At 44.8% G+C, this 16,267-nt stretch overlaps 1 protein-coding gene across 5 annotated transcripts in view; it reads left to right on the top strand.

Moving 5' to 3' along the window:
* The first annotated feature begins 1,650 nt into the window (after nucleotides 1-1,650).
* The window catches only part of Sqor (sulfide quinone oxidoreductase), a 37,851-nt gene continuing 23,234 nt past the window's right edge, over nucleotides 1,651-16,267 (top strand). Inside the window, exons 1-2 of one of the 5 annotated variants that reach the window (XM_042055105.1) lie at nucleotides 1,750-1,765; nucleotides 10,136-10,237. The gene's annotated coding sequence lies outside the window, so the exon portion shown is untranslated. Of the gene's footprint in view, nucleotides 1,766-10,129; nucleotides 10,238-10,318; nucleotides 10,361-10,395; nucleotides 10,416-16,267 lie in introns of those variants that run through there. The other 4 variants (XM_038331647.1, XM_038331648.1, XM_038331649.1 and 1 more) reach the window with 4 other exon arrangements.

Here is a 16,267-nt window from a genome sequence, read left to right as displayed (position 1 = left end):
GGATTTGTTCCTCTGAGCCCCTGCCCCTCCCCCACGCAGTTCCAGCCTCCTGCCCTCCCCCGCCCGCCCCCGTTTGCCCTCTTACCATCCTTAAATATTTCTTTTAGTTTCCATCTCCCTCACTGCACACTCTTTACTCTGGGAACCTCGTATGAGCAGGAATCAGGTGTAGGTCCAGACAGCAGCCATGGTGCTTGCTTGACACTCAGCAGGTTAAGTATTTGAACGACTGCGTTGGTCAGCGGGTAAAGACGCCCCGGTTCTAAGCCTGATGACCTGTGATCCACCAGGAAGGGCAGACAACTTCAGAAAGTGTCAGGGCACACATGGACACACCCGCGCATAAAAAGTGAATAAAATACAATAAAAATTAAAACAGAATGGCAGCGGAGTAAATTCTCGGCCCTCATCCCTGATGTCTGATAGGCCAGTCCCAACCCCTGCTCTCCCTGATGGAAAGAAGGGTCTATGGTGAGACAGTAGAATGATAAACAGCCACTGCAGCGTGTGGGACTGTTTAGGTCATACCTATTAGCGCGATTCTCCAGCTGCCAACATTAAACACCCTGCATGCAGATAGCCCCTTGATTCCTTCCCTCCAGGGCTTTTTCAAGGGGATGGAGAAAGAGGAGAAACGGAGAGTAAGGTGAATTTGGAGATGTGTGCGTGTAGAGTTTTATTTTTGTCAAATCTTTGGGCTACAACGTTGGCATTTAGAAGGTGGGAAGCAGAGATGGCAGCCTCTTGTAGTGTGTGCAGTACCATACCACAGTGCTTTGTCTGTGCCCCGGGCCTGAACAACTTTTCTGATGCCTTGTCCCTTGCCTAAACTTTCAAGTACGTGAAACATTTTATTGGTAAAATAAATTCAGTTTTAGATAAGATTATGGCAAGGGTTAAGGAATTTTGCATAGTCTTATTACACCGTTTCCGGCAATAGATCTGTCAGTAAAATACAGATTACATTTTGTTTCGTTTCCAGGTTCTTCACCTGGAAATGGTCCCTGTAGATAGTCACGGAGGAGGCAATGCTGCAGGTGCAAGCGTCATGGGGTGACCATTAAACCCACAGTCTGCATTTACAGCCATGTCACCAGATGTGAAGGCAGAATGTTTGAAATAAGAGGCTCAAAAACTATTAAAATGCACAAAACCAAACAAGTGCAAAAGAAACATAGTTACACTTTTTTTTTTAAAGCTGTTAGGATTTGCATGTTCTCTGAAGTTTTTAAAGCTGAAACGGTAGCAACTTTGGGGACCACAGTTGCTTTTAACACATGGGACCACGGACTCTGACTTGTAAACCTTAAAACAGTTCGCACAAGAAGGGGCGGAGCCGTGACCAGTCCGGCCACAAAAGTACGACTCCCCAGGTCTAGCAGGTTCCTGGGGAAGGCCACCGCAAGGCCTTGAGTGGTGGTGGCCTTATCTGCATCACCGGTGGGAAAAGCGTCTCGGCTGCACGGGAACAGTCGCGCGGCGCGGGGTGAAGCTGTGGCCGGGAAGCAAGAGACACCTATGCCTCAGGTGACCTTGCCTGCTCCCCGGAGCGCGCTCCGGGTTCTGGACTGGGCAACGCCCGGGGCGGCCTTTCCTGGGCGGGAGTGCTTGTTCTGGGGGTGGCGGCCGGGTTCCCGGCCTCCGCCCCCGCCCCGCCCCCCGGCCACCCCTTTGTAGCCGGGCGGGGCCCCAGCGAGGCCCGAGCTCCAGAGCCACTGAAGTTTCTGCTGCGCCAGCGCTGGGGCCCACGGTGTCGCTCAGCCCGGTAAGATGCACCCCACAGAGCTCCGGCCCTCTACCTTAGGACGCTGTCACCCCTTATGTGCCGCTCGCTGTCTCCGCTCAATCCCAGCGCTTCGGGGGGCCGCCTCTCTTCCTTTCCAACCCCTGACTCCCACCGCTTGAATCGCCCTGGTCTGGGACTCAGGTCGTGGACTCTAGAGCTTTCTGGGCAGTGGCCGAGCCTCAGCAAAGTGGAGAGAATGGTCATGGCACCCTCCCCACCACAAAGCCAGGACCTATGGTCTCAGTGCGTGGGAATTTCAGGAGCGTTAGTCCCACTTGTTGCCTGTCACTCAACCCTCAGTACCGGGAGCAGCTTGCCTGCCCGGGTTGATGAGGGTGGAGAGGCAGGGGACGTGCCCCTGCGCCGGGGTCAGAGGAGGCGCACAGGTCAGGCTGATTGGCAACTGGTACAAAGTGGGGAAAGGCTCTTTGGTAGAACCTTTTCATCTTTCTTTTACTTACCCGAGTTCCATCCCAGCTTCTAGGACTCACAGACTCAAGCAGAGCCCGCGACTTTGTACAGGGTTTTGTAAACCCAGGGTTCTGACTCATTATTGTGTCAGGGTACCTTGGGCAGTTTTGAGTCTGGGGAAAAACGAAGGGCTCTTTCTCAGAAAATTTTTCTTTTTTTTAAACTTTATTATTTTATTTCATGTGTATGGTTTTTTGCTCGCGTGTATGGGTGTGTGCCTAATACCCATCAGACTCCTGGAACTGGAGTCTGGATGGTTGTGAGCTGTCATCCGGGTGCTGGGAACAGACCCCCCAATCATTTGGAAGTAAGTTCTCTGTAAGAGCTCATAACCACTGTCCCACCTCTCCAGCCCCCTTCAAAAGACTTTAAAAGCACAAAATTAAAAGTAGACCATGATGAAAGAAAACAGCTGCTAAAGAATTAAAAGAACATCATGTAATGTATGTTTTTTAAAAGGCAAATAGCCATTTCAAGTTTGAAATACTAGAGAATATAGAATTCAAGATAATTACACCCCCTGTAATGTAAGAAAATACTTTTTAAAAGGTCATAAATACTGCTAATATTGCTGTAGCTGGCTGTCTACACAATACTGGAAAAATGTTCAAGTTCAAGTAGATGGCAGTGAAGGGAGAGATTTTTCTTTCAATCAAATGAATGGGCTTCAATTTAGATAGATAGCCTGTTAGTAGAGAGGCAAACTTGGCTTCTGAATCTACCATTGTGCCCTCTAATCTGGGTTTCTTTGGGTCTCTGCTTCACATAAGGAGGAGAAAAAGAAAAGACCACCCGCACCAACAAAACAAGCCAAACACCTCCCTAAACCCGAGAAGCACCCAAACTGAACTTGATGCAGAGGGTGCAGAGAGATGGCATTCTCACCAATCCAGACCCCCCTCTGTTTCTCTTCCCGGTGTTGGTCATCGCCCCTGTGCCCCCGAATCTGGTACATCAAAGGTTTGCTGGATGACTTGGAGAGGGTAGCTAGTGATGCTGGAGGCTTGGGAAATAACTGTTTAAAATGAACTGCTTTCTTTTGAACCTGGCAGAGCAACTCCATAAACACACTAGGACTTGGGAGAGCCAAATGCAAGTGAGGGCTCTTGGGTCTGTTGTGGGTCGGTGTCCTCTTGATAGGAAAGTGGGATTCCAGGAGTTTCTTTTGCCCATGAGTAGCCTTGTTAATCAGATGCATTGTCATATAGGAAATGTCTTGTAAAGAATAGAGACAGAACCCGTGACAAAGCATTTCTAGATACACGTCTCTTCCCTCTTTGTTTTTCTTCATTCTGCCCCTCACCCATCACACAACTCTTTGGAGATTTGGTAGCTAGGAGAAAGAATGGTGGGTAATATACTAAAATTACCAAGACTAGGCATACTAATGCCAACTGAACCTCTGTTATAGACCCTGAGAACTTTCCATAGAAGTGTTGGTTCTGTAATTGGTCTGTGTGTCTGTGCGCATGTGTATGACACTTGAGATGGATGAAGGGCACCCCATTCTTCCGCTGTCTAAGTTTGGGTGATTATCATGAGATTTTTCCCAGGCCCTCAAATCTAAGCTTGCATTAAATAATAGAGAAAGGTCTTTAAGTTCAAGAGAATTCACCTTCTCTTATATTGAAATCAAACTTCTGAGCTCAAAGTGACCTCTGGTCGTATAGCCTCCGTTTTCATTCTTATAAAATGGGATCAATAATTCCCTCTTCAGCGATTGTTATGAGGAATTACATAAAGTATACTTTACACTATCTTACACATAGCAGACTTTCCACGAATGATCCCCGTATGCCTTAAAACCTTCACTTAGCCATAGCTGCTTCCCATCATGGTGCTTAATGGTGTAGAAAACGGGATGTCTGGCTTCCACCCTGATTATATTGCAGGCGTAAGTATTTAACCTAGACATTCTTTGCCACAGAAATTCAATCTGAGGATTCAGTAGACAAATATCCACACCCACCTCTTTCTCTTCCTCATTGAGACATGAATGCAGTTTAGGAAGTAAAGGGGCCTTTAACCCATCTATCCCAGCCCTTTGTCCCGGTGTAAGGAAAGCATGAGCTCTATATGGTACCATCTGAAATGGGGACCTGGATGTCCTGACTCAAGGTATGCCCGCAGAGAAAGCTTCCTAGTGTATGGGTAACTGTGCCATCAGGTCCAGCGTAGGAGAGACGTGAGCTGTTGGGAAATCTGACAACCTGTGCCCGTGTATATCTCATTGTGTCCTGACTGCCAAAGGATCGAATTCAGCATCTAGGGTCAAACAACAGATCTATAACTTGTAATTAAAGAGTCTTTTCTCATCAAGACTCTACAAACTCGATTCCAGGTAATGGTAAGTCAACGTAATTGGCCAGTCTGTTTACAGTGACACTCCACCCTTCTTCACTTTCTTGTGTGTACGTTTGAATCCCAGTGTACTTTGGCTTGATGAGTAATTTTATTGTGATCATTTTAATGATTCAGGAAGCCAGGTGTGGTGGCTTAAACACCTATAAAATCTCAACATTTGGGAGATGGAGGCAGAAGGATTAGGAGTCCAAGGTTATCCTTCTCTTGGAAGCTTTCCTGGACTACATGACAGCCTGCCTCCTCAACCATCCATTCATTCATCCATTCATCCATCCATCCATCCGTCCGTCCGTCCGTCCATCCATCCATCACCCATCCTCCCTCCCTCCCTCCCTCCCTCCCTCCCTCCCTCCCTCCCTCCCTCCCTCCCTCCTTCCCTCCATCCACCCATACAAAGAAACAAATATCAGGTTCAGGAAGTCTGGTCCTCCTCTGACCCTTGCTGTGTGACCCAGTTATTTCACTGGAGACCTTCCTTTGCAGAGGGTCTGTGGCTAGGCCCACATGGGTTTGTACAGGCCTTGGATAGGAAACCTGACTAGAGGCCTGCTGTGAACCATGTAGTAGAGGAGTAGTGAGTTGATTGTTTTTATCTATTGTGCATCAGACTGTGAGGACTCAAGCTCCCCTGGAAATTAGGAAATGTAAGCAAACAGAAAGCAAGGCTTATTTATTTTTCATATGCTCCAGTCAAAACCCTTAACTTTCAGTTAAAGCAATGCAGTTCATTGATGCACAGTTTCCCTTTTTGAAGGCAAAATCTTTCCTTTATGTAAGTATTGTATTTGTGTTTTTGCTTTTTCCTTTGTGAAACAGTCAGCTTTATCATTATAATGCTTGTTGTGATTATAAAATTATAAAAACACACAAAAATATAACAAAGTACTTAAGCTTGGAGGGAATTTCTCAGCAGCAAAAGGAATCACTTTTTCATTATGAAGTCATCAAGAATTTTTTCATTTCCCTTTTTATTTTAGAGATTATAATTACATTATTCCCCCCTTCCTTTTCATCCCTCAAGCCCTTCCATATATCCCTAGGACTCTATCGTTCCATGTGTGTATGTGTATACTCAGTATGTACAATGTATGTATGTTTTCAGGGCTGACCATTTATTTAGTGTTGGATACAAGTTGGTTAGGCAACTTGTGTGATCTTCCCTGGGAAACACTCTTTCTCCCACCCTTAGTGTTCCTTAGCTGCCTAAAGATCTTTGTGTAGGGTTGAGGCTTTGTGGGCTTCCCCCTCCCACTTATGTCTATTGTTGTTGTCTTGTTCAGTTCATGTTTAGGCAGTCAGGTTGGTGAGACCTTATAGGGGCAGCTTCTGACATTCCTAGGAGATGCATTCTCACAGCAAACTCCTTGATCCTCTGGATTTTATAGTCTTTCCACCCCGTCTTCTGATACGTTCTCTGAGCTTTAGGTGCAGGAGTGTTTTGTAGATGTATTCATTGGGACTGGGCTCCATAACTCTGCATGTTGATTGGTTGTGATTTTCTTTAGTGGTCTCCATCTGTTGCAAAGAAAAGATCCTTCGATGAGGGCTGCAGACTACACTTATCTGTGGGTATAAGGACACATGCTTAGGTTAATAGGGAGTATGTTGGTTTAGTCAAGTAGTGGTTGTAGGTTCTCCATCGAGCTCTGTGTCTTCACCACCCCAGGGTAGCTGGCCAAGTTTCCAGTACCAGGCACAGTATCCCTCTTCTTGAGTGGATCTTCAATCCATTTAGAGAGCTGATGATTATCGCACACCAAGCTATGTGTGCCACTACTGCACCCTTATGAATATGGTGCCATGTGGCTGGTTGTTGTTCTGGTTCAGAGCTGGGTAGGACTGTTGCTAGCTCTTAAAAGACAGTTCTAACAGTGCTCCCTGGAGAGAGGCTACAGGCCTTACAAAGTGTTGCATGCAACTCCTCTTCCTGTTTCTTGGACAAGTTAGTTCTGGTCCATACCTGGAGCTCTTGCTTCACAGCTAAATAGTTAAGCAAATGCCTGGATTGATTGGAGCCCACATGGAGTCCTAGCATTCAGGGCTTAGTGGAGATTGCTTCACTTCCTTTATTTGTTAACAATACAGTAATCCAGTTCCTGTATATGCAGGCAGGGCCAGCCCAGCATTACTCAAGAGGAGGCGAGCCAAAAGCAGGGGCGAGGCCCATGTGATCCCTTCTGTTTCCAAGGAGCATAGTTTTCCCCTCACATCATGCTTCGGACCTTTGCTTCTCTCTGAGTAATCGCACACGGTTACTTTTGTCTTTTCTCATCACACCCAACCCAATAAGTAGGTCTAATGTCGTGGTTCACATCCTTCCTCCTCTAACCCCCACAACTAGCTGTTTTCCTCTATCATGCCTCACGTTCACTTTAATTCTCTCCTGCTGCCGAGACTCAACCTTTGCTGGTGCCCGGAGTTCTGAAACAGCCACTCAATGGATCATCACATTCCTGGGCTTTGCTGTGAAAGTAGACAGACTCTCACCACTTCTTCTCTGTGCCGAGCACAACGCCTGGCAGGGAGTAAACACCTGGGAATGCTGACGTTAACTAAAGTTCTCCAATTCATTCTCTGTCTAAATTCCATTCCATTAAGAACTTCCAAGGCTCTCACTGCCATTAGCAGGGCACAGAAGCTGAAATCCAAGCTAGGCAGAGCAGGTAACTTTCATGACTCACCCAGGCTGGGTGGGGGGCAGTAAACTGGAACCTTTTGTAGGGTGGAGATGGCCCCACTGACCATGTAGCTCCAACTAAGTGTTTCCCTGTGTGAATGTGGGCTTCCTGTTGTCAGTAAGACCATAGGGTCATGTTTTAGGAGATGTTTCTAAAAATTTTCACATTGGCAAGTAATTCAGAATTTAGGAAAACATAAGCTGAACAAACAGCCTAGTCTACAGGCGTGGACTTTGGTTGCTGCTTTGTCAGTGCTGGATGATTGACAGTGGTTGGTTCTAGATTAAGCTTTTGTTTTAGTCAGGGTTCTCTAGAGTAGCAGAACTTATAGAATGAATCTATCTGTCTGTCTATCTATCTATCTATCTATCTATCTATCTATCTATCTATCATCATGTAAATGGAAAGGGGATTTATTAGAATCACTTACATACTATGGTCCAGGTAGTCTAAAAATGAATAGAAAGTCTAAGAATCCAGAAGTTGTTCAGTCTATGAGGCTGGATGTCTCGGCTGGTCTTCAGTATCTTCTAGAGTCCCAAAGATGCAGGCTTTAATGCCAGTGAAGGAATGGACTTGCCAGCAAGACGTGAGCAAACAGGCAAAGAGCAAAAGCTTCCTTCTTCTATGTCCAGCAGAAGGTATGACCCAGATTCAAGGATGTCTTCTGGCTTCAAGATCAGGATCAAAGGTATGAGTCTTCCTATCTCAAAGGTCCAGACCCATTACAAACCAAGCAAAAAAATCTCCCACAGGTGTGCCCTCCATTTCTAGGTTGTAGTTCATTCCAGATGTTGACAACCAAGAATAGCCATCACGGCTTTCAATCCTAAATGTCAGGAACATAGGCTTGTCCAGTTTTTCTCTCTTCCCAGTGCACATCTCCCTAGAGCTACCCTCCTTTTCATCCACAGCTAGGTGGTTCCCATTCCAAGTGAGTCTCCTTTGTGAACCTCAACCTCAGTTGTACAAAATCAGCGCCAGTGGGCCCTTGACATAATCTCCCTGTTCTGCTTACACGATTCCTTTCTTCTTGGCCTCCTCGTTTACTCTCAGAGGCCCTTTCCATTTCTCGCCTACCCATTCTCTGTTTTATCTGATTATTTATTTGAATTTCAGGCCCTTATCATGTACACTCATTAAATGCAGTAGACTCATAACAGACTTACAGGACTGTAGCTGGGTTTATTGTTTCCTCTGATTAATCTATCCCCTTATTGTCTGATATAGAAATTTATTTCGTACAAGTACTCACCAATGAACTTATTCCTTTTAGCAAATATTTCTGAGCTTGTTCATTGTAACAAGTGTGTTAGTTCCAGGGACTAAAACCATCGGTATACCAAGGCCTAACAGAGCTTATATGAAGTGGAACATAGTATGTGTAAGCTTCCCGGCTCTCTGCCCAAGACTGTGTCCTCCTGAAAAATGCGTGGTCCCTGTCTCACCTTCCTTCTGCTGGAGTCTTATTATCTACCCTATCCTTCTTGGGACTTGCTTGTGGGCAAGCTTCATTTCTTTTGTTGACATTTTGATGCATCTCTTCTCTCCAGAGAGAGCGAACCTTCTTTGTGGTTTTAGACTCCAGCTTTATGCACCACTCTGTCTCTCCTGAAATTATGGCGTATCTGGGCTCTTCTTGCCATTCCCTGGGGCGCTCTGGATGGTTAGGTAGGACAGGCAGGAAAATCTGTGCTTCCTACCAAGAGAGTAACATCAAGCTTTTCCGCTATGTCCTTGGGAATAGTTGTCAGGAAACGCTTTACTTTCAACTACATCTGCTCTAGACTAGAGGAAAGAGTAATGAGATTAGCTTCCCCCCCAAAAAATCTAGGTTCGTATCCATCTTAGTCTTAACGGGAGTGTATTTAACTTCTTTTGAAGGATAGCATCAATATCTGTAAATGGAAGTAACAGTACCCACCTCTTGTTGATGTGTTGTGGAGATGAGATGACATATGTATTAGTTTTCTGAAGCTGCTATAGCAAACCCCAGACTTTGTAGCTTAATGCTACATACCCGCTTGCCCCCTGCCCCCATTCTGTGGCACTGGCAGTTGAGCTCCAGCATGTGTATGCTGGGCAGTTGTTGTACCAATCAGCTGCGGCTCAGCTGCAGCTCAAACTCCAACACCAGATTTTATGATCTTACAATAGTCCACTTCAAAGTTCCAGTACAGACCTCCATAGGCTAAAATCAAGTTTCTGGCAGGGCCTTGAACTTTCTGGAAATTCTGAAGGAGATTCTGTTCTTCTTCTTTTTTTTTTTTTCTGGCTTCTTTAAGTTGTCCACATCCTTGGTTCATTATCTTCACTCTCTGTTTTCAAAGCCAGTGACCTTTTATCTTTATGGCCAGTCTCCCATGATCATAGCTCCCTCACTGCTGTGAAAGTCTCTCTGTTTTGAAAGGATTTAGAGAGTCCAAGTGTGCTCACCTGGCTAATTCAGGCTAGTCTCTTGGTGGAGATTTAGAAGCTTTCCAAGGTGAACTGTGTTTTCCTCTGCCGCTTTCTGAGTCTTCACTAAATGGATTTTCAACACAGCGTACGGCATTTTTATCACGCTTTCAACAGTGCGATGGCTATTCTTGGTCGTCAGTTTGACTATATCTGTAATGAACTATAATCCAGAGCTGGAGGACACACTGTGATTTGGATCTTGAGGCAAGAAGACAACGTGCCTTTAATCCAGACCTTGAGGCTGGAGGGTACACCTTTAATCTGGGCCACCTGTTCTTCTGGAAGCTTATATAAGGACAAGGAAGAAGGAAGGGTTTGCTCTTCGCCTGCTTGCCCTCATCTTGTCTGTACATCCATTCCCTTTGTGGGGTCCCAGCATATACAGAAGACGAGCTGAGACACCCGGCTTCCTGGGACTGAGCAGCTGCTAGATTCCGGGACTTTCCATTCACAACTAGCCACTGTTGCACTGAATCCTGTAAGTCACTCTAATAAATTCCCATTTATTTTCTTTAAGATCCTTTTAAAATCTCCCTTTAGGTGGACCCAACCAGAAGACAGAGAACAAGAGAGACTGACGGACAGGGCTTGGGATGGGAGGGTAAGAGGTGAATGCTTGGGAGGTCGTGTGGATATAAAGAACAATGAACAAAAAGGTAAAAATGTTCTAGAATCATTGATATTTGATTTGACTCATGTTTATGGCATACTTTCAATACTTAGAAATTAAATTAAACTGTCTAACATTAACAAAAGAAAGCCTTTCCCTAAGGATACGTCCACCTTCTACCTGGCCTGTATTACCAGCAGCTGCCAAGCTCTCCTGTTCCCTCAGCATCTGAAGCTGATAAACTGGGAGTGGGGCCAGGAAACATCTTTTTTCCATCAGCCCAGATCCTTGCTAGGTGCTCAGTGAGTACTCTGGGAACTTTCTTGAACAGCAGAGTAAGCATGACTGTGCATATTTCACGCAATTCTGTTTTTCATGAAGATAATCATAGACATTTAGCCAAGCAACATGTTACTTATCTACTTTTTTTATGCAGGGAATGGATCCTGTCAGTTAAAATATTGATTATATTTCCTGTTTCCCACTTTTGAAAATTCAGCCCCTGCATGATTGCAACGCGCTAAGGATAGGTCAGAGGCTGAATTTGCCCATTAATCTTACATCTTGCGGAGAACTCAGTCCTTAAACAGCTTTAAGGAACACACCTGGCTGGTGTCTCAAGGTCAAATGGCTCAAAGAGCTGCGAAGGTTTTCCTTGGTGGAGAAGACACACGCCAGGTCAAGTTCCCTGGAGTAGATGGTGGAGTGTGTGACAAGGGAAAGCAGCACCAGGTGGCAGATCCTTCCAGATTAATTATTGCATTAAAAAGTCAAACTGTAGCTATGTTATGGAGCTGCAAAAATTTGGCCCAATCACCCATGTAATTACAACATTTTTCAGTAGCATGTAATTAAATTGCTTTTTAAATGCCACCTGACAGTTCCGCACACATCTAAGGAGGAGAGGCCTAACAAAATTCTGTTCAACATGTAAAATCTTCCATCTGACTGAGCAGTTGGCATGCACATCTTAGTGGAGGTGTATGAAAATGCACCCAGAATTTGTTTTTATCGAGTGTGGCAAGCACCACAGATCGTGAGGTGGCTGCCCTGAAGGAGGGCATTTTTGCCCGCAGTTCTCAGGAGACCAGAGGCACAGCATGCTGTTTAGGAGCCTTTGGGGAAGCAGCTTTGTCAGAAGGGAGACATGGGTGAGGAGAAACATGAGCAAAAGCCGATGTCACGAGACGAGGCAGGTAGAACAGCTGAGCGGATTAGGACTGACAGCTGTGATCATGTCCCTGCACCCTGGCTGCAGAGGCTGCTTCTGGTTGCCCGGTTTCTAGTGCCAATGTGAAGATATGAGTACCTGTTGCCTCATGGGATGTAAAAGCCAGGCAGACAAGGTGGCTCAGACTCTGTGTTCTTGATTAATGTCTTACAAGTTACGCTGGCAGGCCAGACCGTCTCTGTCTCCAGAAGTTAGCTGGGCCTAAGACAGACAGTCTGTCTAGGAACTAGCCAGGTCTCAAAATGTCAAATTATCACAACCACAGAAAAAATACTGTAGTTAATACAATAGGACTCAGAATATCATGAGGAAGGGGAAGCAGCCAGCTGTCTTGTTTGTACCATGTCTTTCACTGTATGCGTTACCCGCAGTACTTCAGGTAAGATGAGGTTAGATGAGGGAGCCATCTGTGAGGCAATTCTGGCCATTTCCTTACAGGAAATACAAATACCGCTACTCAATAGACAGTTACTATTTTGTTTATAAGCATTTCTCTGTGTTTCCCTGTTTAATTCTGTCTTGAGGAAGTTATTTTTGCTGAAAGATGTCAGTAGCTAGTGACAGCTTTAGGACTGATGTGATTATGGTCCAGGTCCTCCACACCTGGACCCGACATCAAGCCTGGTTGTTTTGTGCAGTTGAGGATTGTGTGTCTCATATGTCTTAGAACCTGGAACTCACAGGGCTCTCGGCCACAAAACAGTACAAGTTAGTTTAGTACAGGTCTTTGTGGGTAGTAAGAGCTGCTTGCTCTTGTTTTCATGTTCCATTTGGAAGTGTTCAGCCATGGTGGTCAGCTAAGGTTGGCCATGTGCTTATTGAAGCTCAAGGCAGTGTGGGCTGGCCTGGGAAGGCTTGAGAAATTATCCCAAGCCACACAATGAATCATGTATTTTTTTTTTCCTCAAAGGCTGAAAGAGCCAAGGGTTGACTCCAAGCTTGAAGAATTGATGGATCTTACATCTAGAATTCTGTAGGTAATTCTTGCTGAGATGCTAGCTCTGTATGAACCCAGCTAGGTTTTCTGGCTGCTCACAGCCAAGTGAGAGGCATGTCAAGTGACATGAGACTCAGGACCTTTGGACACAGGAAGTCAGTCCTGCTGATTTAGGAAGGGCCAACTGTGAGAAGGTTGCCAGTAAGTGATGTAAGTAGAGATGTTCAGGAAGTTGCTGACCCCTCAGCCAGCAGGGGTTTTCACTGTTTCCATGTGTCTAGTTCCATCTTTTGAAGGAGGCACTCAATTGATTTAGGACCAGCTGGGGAATTTTTATCTAGCTTAAAAGCATGGTATCATTTAATTGTAAATGGTATTGAATGTGCCACTTGCAAATGAAAGCAAAGTTAGCCGTGTTTATTGATTTGTTAAAGTGTGCGTTTCACTTAATAAGAATGCAGAGGTAAAGTGGCTGCTTCATTTTGAAACACTGATGGCTGAGACACTTATTAGACTAACAAGTGCATAGGTTCCAGACTGTTTTGTGGGGAGCCTGGGAAGTTGTGTTAGGTTTATGCTCCCTTCTTACTTTGTTATCAAGGGCTTTCCATTTCCTCTCTGCTGACTTCAGGGGAAAGTTTGGCCTTCCAATCTCTGTCTTCTGGTTAAAACTGTGTGGTTGTCACCCCTGTGACTTGTCTGATGTTCTAGTTCTTGCTTTAGATTTGGTTTAAGTCAATATCAGACATGCGTGTTGGCTTCTAAGTGTTTCCTGACCTAGCTTCTAACACCAAATATCTTGCTCATCAATACCATTCCATTCTTTGATACCAACAGAGTATTTAAAAAAATCAATTAAATATTTATATTAACAGTAAGAGTTCCATGCTCAGCCACACGGACCATCTTCACTTTGGATTCCCGCAAAACTGGTGGCCCAGATGACTCACATGTTTGTCCAGTTGATACAAATTCAGAACTTCCTGTGATCACCCTGAAGGTTTGATAATTATCTAGAACTTCTCACGGAATTCAGGAAACCACTCACCTGGCATTTACTAGTTTATTATAAAGGATATAACACAAGAATTCCCGATTAGAAGGTATTGGGAGCACAGCACTTCTGTGCCTTCTCTGGATACAGCACTGTCCCAGAGCCTCTGAGTTTGTAACTCTGAGGAAGTTCTTAGCAGCTTATTTAGGATTTTTACCAGAACATACTCTACAGCCCCACTGCTACTTCTTCCTTCTTGTGGCTCAAAGTCTCAACCCTGTAATTGTAATTATGTTTGACTTTTCTGGTAACAAGTCCCATGCTGAGTCTAGGGGTTTTACCCTGAATCACCCCAATAGCACAAAGGCAGAAATTATTAAGGTTACAGGAGCTTTGAGCTAAATGTCACACATGTATGCATGCGTTCATGCTCACACACATACATGCATGCACGCATGTGCACACATATTAGTGAACTATAGTTCTAAGTGAGGTCTTAAATATTATGCTTATGAATATTTCCACAAAGTTCTTCCTAATCTTTGACACTGGTTCAGGCTTTCTCTTCTTCATTCACAGAGCTGGGTGATGGCTCTGGAGTCCCTGATCTGATGTTACATGGCTAGAATAAAAAGGATGTGAAGATTTCACGTATTTTAGGGCATGAGACATGTCTTTAGTAGTTGTGTAGTTTTGGAACTGCATGTTTGAAAGGAGACTATGGCTTTAACAGCTGGGGCACTCTGCTGTTCATTAATGAAGTTGAAACAGCTCGCTTGGAAGGCATTTCCCTAGCTGTGCTGAGCCCAGAAACAGACTCTGGGTAAACACTGAGATTAAAGCAGCAGTGGCTCTCTTGGCTGAATGAGGGAAACGTTTGTGCAAGTTTCAAAAGAATTGAGGTCAGCTAACTCAAACTGGAGTGGCTGCGAACCGGACACTTAGCTCTGCCTTCTTTTGGGTGGCCTGAACAAAATGAAACAAATGAAATAACAAAGCTCTTCCTGCGGAGCTGGCTGCAGGGTGAGAACAATGGAAAATGTTTCCCCTTGCTGAGAATTCATGGACAATAATCGTTTCCTCCCATTTAACATTATCATGCAGGCACTGTTTTGTTGTTTCTGATTGTCAATTTCCCATTCCTGTGACAAAAGTCTGAGGTCATGTTCGGCACTTGCTTCTAGGGATCTCTGTCCATTGTCACTTGGCCTCGGTGCATTCGGCCCTTGCTGAGGCAGAGCATTAGTGTGCTGTGGCCGACTGTTCACCTCATGGTGGCTGAAAGCAGAGAGACAGGGGTCTGTGTGGAGGACTTAGAGATCAGGGTTCCAAGGTCCTCTTTGGGGCCATGCCTTCTGTTACCCAACTTCCTCCAACTAGGTTTCCCTTCCTGGGCTACCACCACTTGCCAATAACTTGAAGACCAAACTTTAACACCTGGGACTTGGAGGAGAGTAAAGATCTAACAGGAACGTTGCAACATGCATCCCAGAGGCTACATGTGTCCCAGGATACCTGTGAATGTGGCCCAACACATTCGTAGATGACAACCACATATCATAAGGTCAAAAGGTTGGATACTTCTGAGCAGCCATGGTTGGTCAGTGTTGATATAGATGTAGGAGATCATAGATATAGAATAACAGAGGGATTTGAAGTAGAAGTCCTGGCGCTAAGTCAGCCTGCCACCTTCGGGCTGTATGACCTGGAGAGAGTCACAGATATGCTGTCTGCCTCAGTTTGGTCACCTATATATTAGGGCGATAATGGTAGTCGACTTGCAAGTTCAATGCTGGCAGAAAAGATGTCACCAGTGTCGCTTATTATCATTGATATGGATATTTTATTGTCAAATATGTATTTAGTAGAACATTTATAACCAGAAAAAAAATCAAAATCATCCAGTATTCTAAAACCCAGAGAAAGAACTTATTCATTATGACGTTTTGGCTATTTTTTCCTTTTAGAATATATTTTCTCTTACTTTGTTGGGGTAACATATATATATAATATGATATGATATAGTATGTTTATTTGTTTTCCAACCTTAAGCACTTGATATATTATTTGTACACATTAATATTTTAGAAGATCTCATGACTCATTGTTGTAATTATGTAAACCCAACCTTTCCTCCATAGTTGTCATTTAGAACACTCTCTGTCTCTGTATAAAACCGGAGTGATCAGAAATTAACTTGGTAGAAACAGTTGAGGGCCAGGACTGGCTCTGGCTGGAGTGGAGTCTGCTGTTGTTTGTCCCAGGGTGCCTTCAGTAGTCATCCACAGACTGTTCAAGGAGGGCTGGCTACGTTATGAAAAGTACGCTAGAGATATCTTTGTAAAACTTTTTTCTTCTTCCGTATTAGAAGCTACTTCCTTATGCTTTATCCCAAGAAACAGAAGGCAGGGTGGAGGGATGTCAGGTGTTGTTTTCTAGAGTAGTTGCATTGCTTTTACCCTGGAGGCAATGGCGTGTGGGCCAGCTCCTCTTTCTGTGGGTCTTGGGTTTGGAAGTTTGAGGAATATTTGGCTTCAACAAAGCTCTGCAGCTGAGTTAATACCGATTAAAACTGGCATCTGCTTCCACCCCATCCTTTTTTTCTTCAGGGTTTTCCTTTCTTTCCATCTCTTGGTTCAGTGTTCTATAGCCCCCCAACCTCTATGCCCATTCAGCCTCCCTCGTTTCCAGTCTGTGGATGTGGTATAATAGGTCATCCCCATTCAGATGTTGGTG

The sequence above is a fragment of the Arvicola amphibius genome, chromosome 5 (assembly GCF_903992535.2).
Source record: "Arvicola amphibius chromosome 5, mArvAmp1.2, whole genome shotgun sequence".
Lineage (NCBI taxonomy): Eukaryota > Metazoa > Chordata > Mammalia > Rodentia > Cricetidae > Arvicola > Arvicola amphibius.
Note: the sequence above shows the minus strand (reverse complement) of the source record. Positions and strands in the feature narration are given on the sequence as shown.